Source organism: Pyrus communis, chromosome 10, assembly GCF_041283825.1.
Source record: "Pyrus communis isolate YQ-2024b chromosome 10, ASM4128382v1, whole genome shotgun sequence".
Classification (NCBI taxonomy): Eukaryota; Viridiplantae; Streptophyta; class Magnoliopsida; order Rosales; family Rosaceae; genus Pyrus; species Pyrus communis.
In genome coordinates, this window is record NC_142574.1 from 17,657,214 (window position 1) to 17,670,345 (window position 13,132).

Genomic DNA, 13,132 nt, shown 5'->3' on the forward strand with positions numbered 1-13,132 from the left:
CATCAACATATCTAGCTGTCATTCACATGCATTTCCACCTAGCTTTCCACCTCACAACCACCAGAAATCTCCCAAAACCGTGCATATCAATCCCCTCACTCTCTAATTATTTCATCACATGCATTTTCAGCACATTCCCTTGCACATGCAGCCACACACTCTACCCATCCTTGTGCCGTCCAAAACACATGCATTTCCAGCCTTTTCACATGCTATTTCACCCACATGCACCAATAATCATTCACACCTATCATCCCACATGCATTTCCACCTATAAATATGCATCCATATCAGCCACAAAGGGGGGATCCATTCACCACAGAAATAAGGCCTTTGTGCCAGAAATTCACCCATTCCAAACACTCTTCCATAAACTCATCCATTGCAGAAATGTAGACCATCAAACCACCCCCTTTGTGCCGTGAGTCTCCCCTACAAATCCAAACACCATCCTTCCATTCCTCCACCACTACCCAACCCATTCACACCATCAAACTATCCTTAGACCTTGTGCTACAACGAAGAGGAAGATAAGAGTGCCTAAACGTTCATACAATTCAAGTTTGAGTTGTTGGAATGTTTAGGTGTTTCTTTGATTTCTATGTTTAATTTCAATACTCTTTGTTTTGTATCATAAGGAACTAAACCCCCCTGGGCTAGGGGGTAATTTGAAATATATGTTTATGCTTGCGTTTTGATTTGATTACTTCTAATTGCGTTTCATAAGTTGTGGATTCAATTTGTTTAACTATTTGATTGATAACTTATTTATGTATGTTTATTAAGAGTGCACACTTAATTTTCATGCATGAATATGACGCTAGAATATAAGTGAGTTTCACCTAATAGTTACGAACTTATATTCACAAGTAGTGGAGGTTGCTTATAAACAATCGCGTTAAATGAATTCTTGGCAAGAGTATCATGCATTCATAGTTACAATTGCCTCGTCAATACTTATAATTTTCATAGAGCGTAATGATTCTTGCTTGTATCTCTATTATGCAATCATGTAGGGGACTTGTGGGGAATGTTTTGAATTGTTGTATGCGCTAACCCATCCAATTCAATAACGTTAGGAAGATTTGAAGGTTAATTAGTGCATCACGGTTAACTTGGGGTGTTGAGAATTCATGGTTTATTGAAATGCAATTGGAAATCGTTTTATTATGCAAGTGTAACATGTGTGGAGATGAACCCCTTGGCTAGCATCCATTCATCCATACTTTCATCATATTCATTTTTACAATCTGTTCTAATTTTACAAAGTTTTAAGTTTTGTTTTCAAATTCGTCAAAACCTCAATCCCCCTTTACTTTAGTGTCCAATTTAGTTAGAAAGTGTCTTAGTTTGTGTTTCTAAGTGTTTTGAATCAATTTATTACCCAATTTCGTCCAAAGTAGTCAAAGTGCTCAAAACTGCCCAGATTGTGTTTTTAAGGCAGTTTTGAGTGTTTTGGTGCTGTTTTGAGTCTTTTGGTTTGTTTAGTGCTTTAAGTGTTTTGTTTTACATTCTTTGAGTCTAGTTTAGTGTTTTATATTGTGTTTTTACGTTTTTGAGTCAAATCCAAGTGATTAACAATCCCTCCTAATCCCCGGTCCAGAACGATCCCTACTTATACTTATACTACAATTTGACAAAAAAAGGGTTTAATTTGTGTGTGTATAAATCACGCATCAAATTTTGGCGCCGTTGCCGGGGATTAGAAAATTTGCTAATCCCTTGGATTGTTTTATTTTCGTTTGTTTTTATTTTATTCCAGATTCTTAATCTTGTTTTGTTTCTTGTTCTAGGTACTAGTTTATGACTCGGAGTTCTCATCCGATTCGTGAACATTTCCTGGAGTGATTGGGTTCTTCGTCCGGCTGCAAGACGTAAAAGAAAGCGCTACTTGGGAGGCAACCCAATGCATTTTGAAAAAAAAAAAAAAAAAAAAAAAAAAAAAAAAAAAAAAAAAAAACATGGCAGAACGATGGAGGCTTCACAAAGGTTGTTTACTTAAAGACCCACTACGTGGCAAAACTCTTGAAGCGGAAGGCATTGGGACGGAAGGCATCGGGGCAGAAGACATAGGAGCGGAAGACATCGGAGCTGGAGGCATCGAAGATAGAGCATTCGAGGCCTCAATACTTGGCCAAACGCTGGATGATCCAGGAAAAAGGTGCCTCTGGAGGAAAGACGAAAACCTTTGACGGTCACTTTGAATCCGACCTTCAGACTCTTGCAGTTCATCAAGCTTCCTCTTCATGCCCGTCGAATAGTTGTTGGCAAGCACGTGCAAACTTCTATTCTCATGCTTAAGCAGTTTGATCTCCTGCTTAAGACTTTCCACCTCTGCCATCAATGATTCCACCTGACGGGAGCGGGCAAGCAGGCGTTGGCCCATGTTGGACACAGAACTCGCACACTGAACACTAAGTGCGAGGGACTCTTGAACGGCCAACTCATCAGACCGTCCTGACAGCAGCCTACTATCTTTTGGAGTGAGGAGGTTCCTAGCTACTATTGTAGCTGTTGTGGCGTCCTGCATCACGGAGTCTTCACCTGTGAGAGGACCGTTAGAAGATAAGAAAGAAGGACGCCATACGTTACCTTGACGCGGCGCGCCCGTATCACTGCTGAGACTCAATTCTAAGCTAAGGTTCGATGGGTTTGCCATTTTTCAAAAGTGTTCAAAGAGATGGGGTGGATGGAGTTAATTCTCAAAGGGCCGGAGTCGATTTTCAAGAATGGGAATTCTTCAGAGTGTGTTTGTTGTGGTGATCGATAGCTCTATAAGAAGCCAAGGCGACGCGTCCACCAATTCAAAAAGCCGGAATTTCCGGCGTAATTTAGGCGATGCTTTCTCGGCTTTTCAGAAGACGCGTTCAACTTTGTCAAAAGATTTCTTCTTTTAAGACAACACGTGGAGGCCATCATCGCAACTACACGTCTTTAGCCGACAAGCGCAAAGTTCGGCGACGCTTTCTCTGCTTTTCAGAAAACGCGTGCAGCTTTGTCAAAAGAGCCGCATCCGCACTACTACGTATCGTTCAGAAAGCGAAGGGGCGTCGTTCAGAAAGCGAAGGGGCGTCGTTCAGAGATCGAAGAGGGGTCTGCTCAGAAATTGAAGAGGCGTTTTCAAAGATCGAAGAGGCGCCACTATTTCAAAAAGCCGGATTTGCGGGATCAAAACGTTTGTCGACAAAGGTAAAAGAACAATACCACCATTTGATATTATCTCTATATATGTCGACCTTCGTCTTTTATGGCAAGGCAAACCTGAAGAAAAATGCCCAACTCTCCCTCACCTCTGAGGGCGCACTCCCAGCAAAGCCTTTCAAAATACTCAATTCTTTATTCTTCCCTAAAGATGATACCAGATGCCTGGAGTACATATGACCCAGGAGGAAACGGCGGATTGAAACATGTGCTGATTCATTCACCGCTTCTTCAAAGCAAAGGTATCTCATATCATCAAGGTCAAAAGCAAAAGTATCTCATATCATGCTATTTCCCTGTCTTTTTCTTTGTCCTTGTTCTTACTTGCATGGCAAAGTAAAAGAAGCAATCAGCCGGCACTTGGAGTCAGTCTTCCGATCTGGAGCCAACTACCTGGAATCTATTCCTGATTGCTTACCTGGCGTTGCTCTCGAGTAGTCATCTTCAACGGTTGATACACTTCCAGAGAAGAGACCACTCCTGCAAAGATTGAACAAAGAAACAGATAACAGGAGGAAGCTCAGACCTTCGGGGGAAACCAAAAGAACCATCCTGCTGCCCAGTTCAAGAAGTAGCACAAAGGAAAATCAACGATGGGCAGAAACCAGTTCAAGAGTAAGCCTGTGGAATCACAAAGATCAAAGCCTCAATGCAATCACCAAGGAGAAGAGGGAATTTACACTCCATAACCAGATTTGCGTCCTTAAACTCTTCTCTTTGTTAATTACATTATGCCATGTTTAATATGTGTTTACTTATGTTTTGTGTGAATCTATGCTTAAAACATTGAGGACAATGTTTGATTTAAGTGTGGGGGGGGGGTAACTAAAGTGTTTTGATGCAAATTCATAGGGTTTTATCCACCATAACTTCTAATGTTATTCCTTGCTGTTTTAAGGTGTTTTTAAGTTGTTTTAGAGTGTTTTAGTGTGTTTTGTTTTATAATTCGAAAATCCCATAAAAATGTGAAAAATTGTTTTGAAAAACCCAAAAAGAGTTGTTTTAAAAGTCGTTTTTGTGTGTTTGTGTCTTAGGGTACCTTCCAACACAATGATAAGGATTTGGTTTATAATTGCATGACGGTTAGAAAGAGTTATAAACATAGAGAAAAGTTTGATTTACTCTTGGTATATGCTTGGTTATGGTTATAATGTATGACTTCACATGCAATCATAAAAGAAAAAAATTCGTTTTTGTAACATGCTTGAAGGAAGGAACTCAAACAAACGCTAAAACCCTGAGAGACTTGAGCCTATAACGTTCTTTGGAGAGTATAATCTGTGATTTCTTGTTTTCTAAAATCGTTGCATGATCTCATTATTCTTTGCTTGGTTACTACTTAGAAGGCGTTTCATCATATAGTTCCAAATGCTAGAACTCATGCCCATTTCATTCAAAGCATGTTATTGATTTGCATAACACATATTCAAGAAGAAGTTGTGTAGTGACCACCACCATAGCCAAATAGCCTTACTTCCCATACTTCGTATATGTTGTAAGTTTTAACCCCGTTGAGCCTTGTTTAGCCTTTATTCTTTGTTTACCCACATTTTCCTCACCTAGCCTAGTTTAGGACAATCCCCACCCTTGTTCTTAAAAGATAGTGAGCATGACTTAATTGAATTCCTTTTGAGTTACATTATGAAAGAAAATAAGTGTGGGGGAGAGAATGTTTAAGTGTTTATGTTTTGAGATTCAAAAGAAAAGAAAAAGAAAAGAAAAAAAAAAAGAGAAAAGAAAGAAAGAAAGAAAAAAGAGCTTGAAAAAAAAAATGAAAAAATAAGTGATTGAAGAAAGGTTCCAAAACACCAATTCTGGGCGTAAATTGTCTAAATTCTCCCTTTTTGTTCAAAAGTTGAGTTTTCATTCAAAAGTGAATTCTAAGTTGATTCAAATGCTTTGCTCACTATTTCTTTAAGAACCTTTGTTTTCCATATCCCTTCTTTGTTATCCACATACCCCAAGCCCCGTTACAACCCTTGACTTCTATTTTGAGTGTTGTGTATTTCAATTTGTGGAGTTTGAACTTGGTATGAGCATATGGTGTCACTGGTTCTCGCGTCTAAGTAATAGCATTCCATTCATGAGATCATATCTAAACATGCTTATTAACTCCAGAAATTGCGTTCTTTGTGATACATATATGTGAGTGTTCGTTTTCATGTTACATCAATCTTCTCACATATGACTAGATTAGGGTGTGTAGTTAGAAATTCTGAGTGAAAATCGAGTGCATATCTTGAAAGGAATTGAGCAAATTCTCTAAGGCATGTTACTACATTCAAAACATGGTTTAAATGTTTAATTGTGAAATAGTATGTGGACTATGATTAAGAATGTACTTAAGTGTGAAGATGACTAAAATCTGTGAGAATGATGATTTTTAACATGTCATGTGCATTGGAAATCCCTAAGACAGTTGTTGGAAGGTTTAGGTTGTGTTTTACGTGTTTAGTGTCGGTTTGTTTATTTGTTTTTATTCTGTTTTGCTCAAGGACTAGCAAAAGTTAAGTGTGGGGGAGTTTGATAGGAGCATATTTAGGCGACTTACTTAGCTTGTTTTCGTGCATCTATGTTGTTAATTCACAGTTATTTTAGTCCTTTATGCTTCTTTTGTGTGTTTTCAGGTTCTAAGGGCAAAGTATGCAAAAGGATGCCTTTTGAAGCCTTTTGGAGCAAATTAGAGATTGGAATGGATTGCATTGCTTAAAGCCAAGTAGATGGACGAAATTGAAGATCAAAACCATTCACTTATCACTTATCATTACCACAACCATTCACACCCCTTTAATCCACATGCACTCCCTTCCATTTCATCATTGCAACCATTGCACATTTACATCAACAAACATCTTTTTGCCGTGCCTTTCCCTTAGCCTAGTTGTTTTATGCCATTTTCAGATTTCCACCATTCACACACACATGCACTCATTGTCATTCCCCCTTTAATCAACACATGCAATCAGAAAATCTACTCCATTGCACATGCATTCCTTTAATCCACATGCATCTCCATAATCAATCAAAAACACCCATGCCATGGCTCCTCTCCCATTTCCAGATTTCCCCTTTTGCATTTCCCCTTCATAAATCAGCCACATGCACTTTAATCATTCAATCACACCAACACACATTCAATCTCCAACCTTTGCCGTGCATTACTCATCAGATTTCCAACATATTCACATGCATTCATCATCATTCTCCCTTGCATTTCAGCCACATTCACTCCCCCTTACCTTGTGCCGTGACTTCCCCTTCTTTCCAACATAATACACATTGCATTTCACATGCATTCCATCTTTTAATTTAATCACATGCACATTCAAACAAACACAATCATTCCAGCCATGCACATTCACCTTGCATTTGCAGAAAATCCACTTCATAACACATGCATCTTGGCAGATTTCACATGCACTCATGCACATTCACCTTAATCATTCACATAGCTTTAATTCACATGCAAACACATTGCATTACCATTCACCACCAGAAAATCACCATCATTGCCGTGAGTTTCATACACTTTCCAGCCATTCCACATGCCATTGTCATTCCACTTCATTTCACCTTGCATTTTCAGATTATTCCTTCATCATTGCACCACACATTCAGCCACATATTCATTGCACATGCTTTCACATTCAAACACCCAGAAATCACTCATTGCCGTGAGTTCCCATTGCATTTCCAGCTTTGCACATGCATTCACTCACCACAAACAAGTCACATGCATTCATCAACATATCTAGATGTCATTCACATGCATTTCCACCTAGCTTTCCACCTCACAACCACCAGAAATCTCCCAAAACCGTGCATATCAATCCCCTCACTCTCTAATTATTTCATCACATGCATTTTCAGCACATTCCCTTGCACATGCAGCCACACACTCAACCCATCCTTATGCCGTCCAAAACACATGCATTTCCAGCCTTTTCACATGCTATTTCACCCACATGCACCAATAATCATTCACACCTATCATCCCACATGCATTTCCACCTATAAATATGCATCCATATCAGCCACAAAGGGGAGATCCATTCACCACAGAAATAAGGCCTTTGTGCCAGAAATTCACCCATTCCAAACACTCTTCCATAAACTCATCCATTGCAGAAATGTAGACCATCAAACCACCCCCTTTGTGCCGTGAGTCTCCCCTACAAATCCAAACACCATCCTTCCATTCCTCCACCACTACCCAACCCATTCACACCATCAAACTATCCTTAGACCTTGTGCTACAACGAAGAGGAAGATAAGAGTGCCTAAACGTTCATACAATTCAAGTTTGAGTTGTTGGAATGTTTAGGTGTTTCTTTGATTTCTATGTTTAATTTCAATACTCTTTGTTTTGTATCATAAGGAACTAAACCCCCCTAGGCTAGGGGGTAATTTGAAATATATGTTTATGCTTGCGTTTTGATTTGATTACTTCTAATTGCGTTTCATAAGTTGTGGATTCAATTTGTTTAACTATTTGATTGATAACTTATTTATGTATGTTTATTAAGAGTGCACACTTAATTTTCATGCATGAATATGACGCTAGAATATAAGTGAGTTTCACCTAATAGTTACGAACTTATATTCACAAGTAGTGGAGGTTGCTTATAAACAATCGCGTTAAATGAATTCTTGGCAAGAGTATCATGCATTCATAGTTACAATTGCCTCGTCAATACTTATAATTTTCATAGAGCGTAATGATTCTTGCTTGTATCTCTATTATGCAATCATGTAGGGGACTTGTGGGGAATGTTTTGAATTGTTGTATGCGCTAACCCATCCAATTCAATAACGTTAGGAAGATTTGAAGGTTAATTAGTGCATCACGGTTAACTTGGGGTGTTGAGAATTCATGGTTTATTGAAATGCAATTGGAAATCGTTTTATTATGCAAGTGTAACATGTGTGGAGATGAACCCCTTGGCTAGCATCCATTCATCCATACTTTCATCATATTCATTTTTACAATCTGTTCTAATTTTACAAAGTTTTAAGTTTTGTTTTCAAATTCGTCAAAACCTCAATCCCCCTTTACTTTAGTGTCCAATTTAGTTAGAAAGTGTCTTAGTTTGTGTTTCTAAGTGTTTTGAATCAATTTATTACCCAATTTCGTCCAAAGTAGTCAAAGTGCTAAAAACTGCCCAGATTGTGTTTTTAAGGCAGTTTTGAGTGTTTTGGTGCTGTTTTGAGTCTTTTGGTTTGTTTAGTGCTTTAAGTGTTTTGTTTTACATTCTTTGAGTCTAGTTTAGTGTTTTATATTGTGTTTTTACGTTTTTGAGTCAAATCCAAGTGATTAACAATCCCTCTTAATCCCCGGTCCAGAACGATCCCTACTTATACTTATACTACAATTTGACAAAAAGAGGGTTTAATTTGTGTGCGTATAAATCACGCATCAGGCATCAAAGAAAAAAGGTAATTCTTCCAAAAATGACTACACTAAATATATGGAGGAACTTGCTCGCCAAGGTGAACTGAGGATGGTGTAGGAAAAGGCAAGAGATGACGAAAAAGTTGCTGCTATGGCAACAATATTAGTAGCTACTGAGAAACGTGATGCAACGGCTGAGAGACAAAGAGAAAAAGTTAATCGAGAGAATGAAATGATTAAAGAAGCACTTAATCGAGAAAATGAGATGCTTAGAGAAGAAGGAATGGCTCAAGCTGATTGTAACATTATGAACAAGCCTCTAGTAGGACTATCTCCAAATTCAAAATATTTTGGACATCGGAAAAAAAAAGAGGTCGTGCGAAGGAGGTGTGCAAGAGATGCGGAAACAAGTCGAGGGGGTTCTAGCTACACAAATCCTTCCTACAACGAAGATCCTAGCACCACATATCCTAGCTCCGGAGATTTTGTATAATTTCATATTTATTTGTAGTACTTTATTTAATTTCTTATGTAATTTCGTCTTTATTTTTAGTACTTTATTTTTATTAATAGATGTAATTTCTTATTTATTATTAGTACTTTATGTAATTTCGTCTTTATTTTAAGAACTTTATGCAATTTCAAATTTATTTTTTGTACTTTATTTAAACACATCAAACAAGATTACATAAACTCACCAAATAAGATTACATAAACTCACCAAAAAACACACTAAATAAGATTACATAAACTTACCAAACAAACTTAAAAATAAAAAACACCAATTAAATTTACATAACCTCACCAAATAAACTTTAAAAAAAAACACACTAAATAAAATTACATAAACTTAAAATAGTACGTTCGGATAATGACACGTAGCGTGACTAGATTGGTTAAAAATCCTATCCGAAATTAAAACAATTTTATTTATTTATTATTTTATAAAAAAAATTAATAATATTTTAAATGGGCTAGGTGCCAGCGCATTTTGTAGGGGTGGAGATCGTTTGTGCCATCACATTTTTAGACTAGGTGCTAGCGCATTTTTTTAGGGGTGGAGATGCTTTGGTCTATTACTGTTCATTGGAGTATATTACTGTTCACTGAAGTGGATAATGGGCTGGGTGATGGCACAAAGTCCTTAGGGGTGGAACTACTCTAATAGTTTTAAATTAATATTTTCTTGGTTATAAGGGATGTAAACAACTGATGAACTGTGACGACCTGTCCTTAATTTTTTAAGTAATTTTCTCCCCCAGTGTGTAAATTGACGTTTATGCCCTTTTTGGGCAAAAGTGGAACCTGACGTGGACATAGTTATTCGTCTTTAAATTATTTTTCTCGTTATCGTAATTAAATAATACTCGGTGTTACAAGTGCGTGAGCGCAAGTCAGACCCGAATCGAAGTCGTAACGAAAAAGTTACGTTTAGTTAAAGCACGTAAACAATGGGTAGAATTGTACACGTGTACGTTAATTATTTAGTACTGGAAACTATTGTTTTTGATAGGGCACGTTAGATTTTGTCTAATTTCAAATTGTACAAATCTTATTTCTTTTCTCTTTAAAATCTGACCCGTGCATTACTCTACCTCATTACCAATCAATTACTTTCCCACATTTTCTCACCCAATCAGACAACACCATCTCTCTTCTTTCTATCCAATCAGGAACCTCTCTCTCTTCTTCTTCTTCTTCTTTTTCCCCATAGCTCTCTTCTTTCCTCTGCAACATCAAGGATCATCATCAAACTTCATAGATCGAGCCTAAAATTATCACCATCGAGATCCTCTCATCCTCACGAACCCATTCGTACCAACTAATCCTAAAATAATCAAGTTTTAAGGGTCCAACTCGGAGCTCCGAGTGGAGTTCTTCCTGATGTTTTTCCGTTCGAGTTACAAGATTTGGGGAGTTTTGGAAGCACCTACGCAACTCCCTGTGACCACTAGCCTAGGGTTAAAATGAAGCCGACGTGAAAACACATGGTTTTGAGATGACGAGTTTGGGTTCAGGGCTATGGACATTTAAGAGGCATAATCTTGTTCTCCTCTTCCCCAGCTTCATTTCTATATAAAGTTTGTCAAAAATGGTTGAGAAATGAATAAGATTTGAAGATTTGAAATTTTTCCAGAAACTGGTGAAAATTTCCTAATTTCCGGCGAACTAGACGGCGGTGGACGGCAGAGGACAACTAGAGAAGAAGAAGAATATTCTGTTAAAGTTAACAGAATATTCTAATGCCATTAGGTAACACTGTTAAACTTAACAAAATATTCTGTCAGAATATGATGAAATATTCCTTGGAATCTGTCAGTTTGTTAAGCGTGTGGCCTACGTGTGTGGCCACGACCTGGCGGCGTGTGACAGCACGTGACACCGCGTCTGACCTCTTGCCGGCATGTGGTTGATGCATACGGTTCCATGACATCAAGTAAAATGTTTCCGTATAATTAAACCCTCTGTTTGTGCAAACTATGGGGGCTTTTCCTAGCCTTTTAGTATATGTCCTATTTAATTAATTAGTTTAGTTATTTCGCATATAGGTGATATTTACCCTAGGACGTATGAGGACAAACAAGGCTAGGAAGCTACGATTCGACCACATATCAGTGAGTGGGCATTTGTTTTTATATATTATATATAGCGTTTTATAGTTTCCACATGTGTTTTTAGATTGATTTTTTTTACGCCTATCATGCCATGATTTATTTTATTTTAAAATGCCATTATTGTTGTTGAGATTTATATATTGTCATGGCATGTTCATACACTTTATACTTGCTCATCATGCATGCTTGCATCGGTGTAGTACTCGCTCCAGCCAAGGCCCTTCACGTGGATGTTCACATCGCACCGCACGCTCACCTTAGATCCATTGTAGGTGATAGTCTTGTCATACAGGTTGTAATAGGTAACTCCGACTTGTATGTTATGCGCGAAGTGCCGGTCTTCACGTGATTGTAGTACTAAAGCGTATGTTATGATTACACCCAGTCCTATTCATATCAAATTCCCTCTATATGAACTCGTGTGTTTGCATAGATTGATGAGCACTTGATTTTACTTGTGCTATTGTTGCACTATTATGATTAGTGTATTTTTGGATTTACTGTTGATTTGCATTTGATTTCATACTTATATGTAGTATGATTTTCTAGAAACCATACAGGTTTTACGGCAAGCGGTTAGTATGTTCCGAAAATAAATGTGTTTATAACCTTTATTTTTGCCCACTCACCTTTCTGTTTTTCACCCCCTCCAGGTCCTAGTTAGCTGATTACTCTGTTGCATGCGAGGAATATCCTGTGGTTCTGACATATCCATAAATAAGTGTAGGGGCTTTTCCCGGTTGTGTATTAAGCACTTTAACTAGTTTCAATTGCACACTTTTATGTCATCTATGCTCTGAACACTTGTGTTTTATGGGTTCTTCCCACTACTGCGCACTTAGATTTATAAATGTTAGTTTTGGTTTAAATTTATCCATATTTTTATGTTTCACTTTCCTTTTTGGTTACATCACCTTCGAGTGACGGCCATCATGCCTCGACTCCGGTCGGGGTGTGTCAGTTTGGTATCAAAGCATAGGTTTGGTAGTCCTGCATTCCTCGAATGTGTTATAGGTCCTAATAATTTTTTATCTCTTATGTCAGAATCATGCCACCTCGTAGAGTGCCACATGTCCTTTTTTAGACTAATTTTCCTGATTTTGGGCAACTCGATGAGGCTATCGCTAGTGCCATTCAGTCCACACTTTGCCCTCCCAAAAGACTACCTTAGAGACCATATCCCATCTTTAGATAATAATTTCTTTGGCAATGAGGGGCCTGCGAAATCCGAGGTTTGGATCGACCATGTTGAAAAGACATTTCACATAATGCAACGACAGGGGAATCTTCTAACAGAGAGATGGGTCGAGACAACGACTTGGTTCTTCCGTCTGGAAGCGGAATCATTGTAGGCTCAGGAGTCACGCCCGTTGTCTGCTCAAGATGCCATGAATTGGGATGTTTTCAAGCACCTATTTAAGGCTAGATTCACACCTTCAGGATCGGAAGAAAAACGAATTCATAAAGTTGAAGGAAGGTAAAATGTCAGTCATAGAGTACCACCGGAAGTTCACTAACTTATTCGTTATTGTCCCGAGATCGCTGGGAATCCCAGAGAGATGCTCCGTTATTTTAAGAAGGGGACTTGTAAGCGACTGCGTTCTTTGGCGACTTCTACTCCATGCTCTACCTACCAATAATTCTTTGGGGTTTTGCTTTATGTTAAAGATTCCGAGAATGTTCCTGATGATGACGATGACTAAGACGATAATAGTAATGCTCAGAAGAATAATAACAGGGGACAATCATCCTTTAGTCCTCGAAAAACTTAGAATTTCAAGAGAAGCAGTAACAGTTCTTGATCATCTAGTGGTGGCTCAAGTTCTAATACCCCTCGAAAAGGCAGCATGTCCACTAATAGTTCATGTTTTCAGAGTCAAAGGAACTCTAATAATTCTGGTGCTTAGTTCTGCCATAGGTGCAA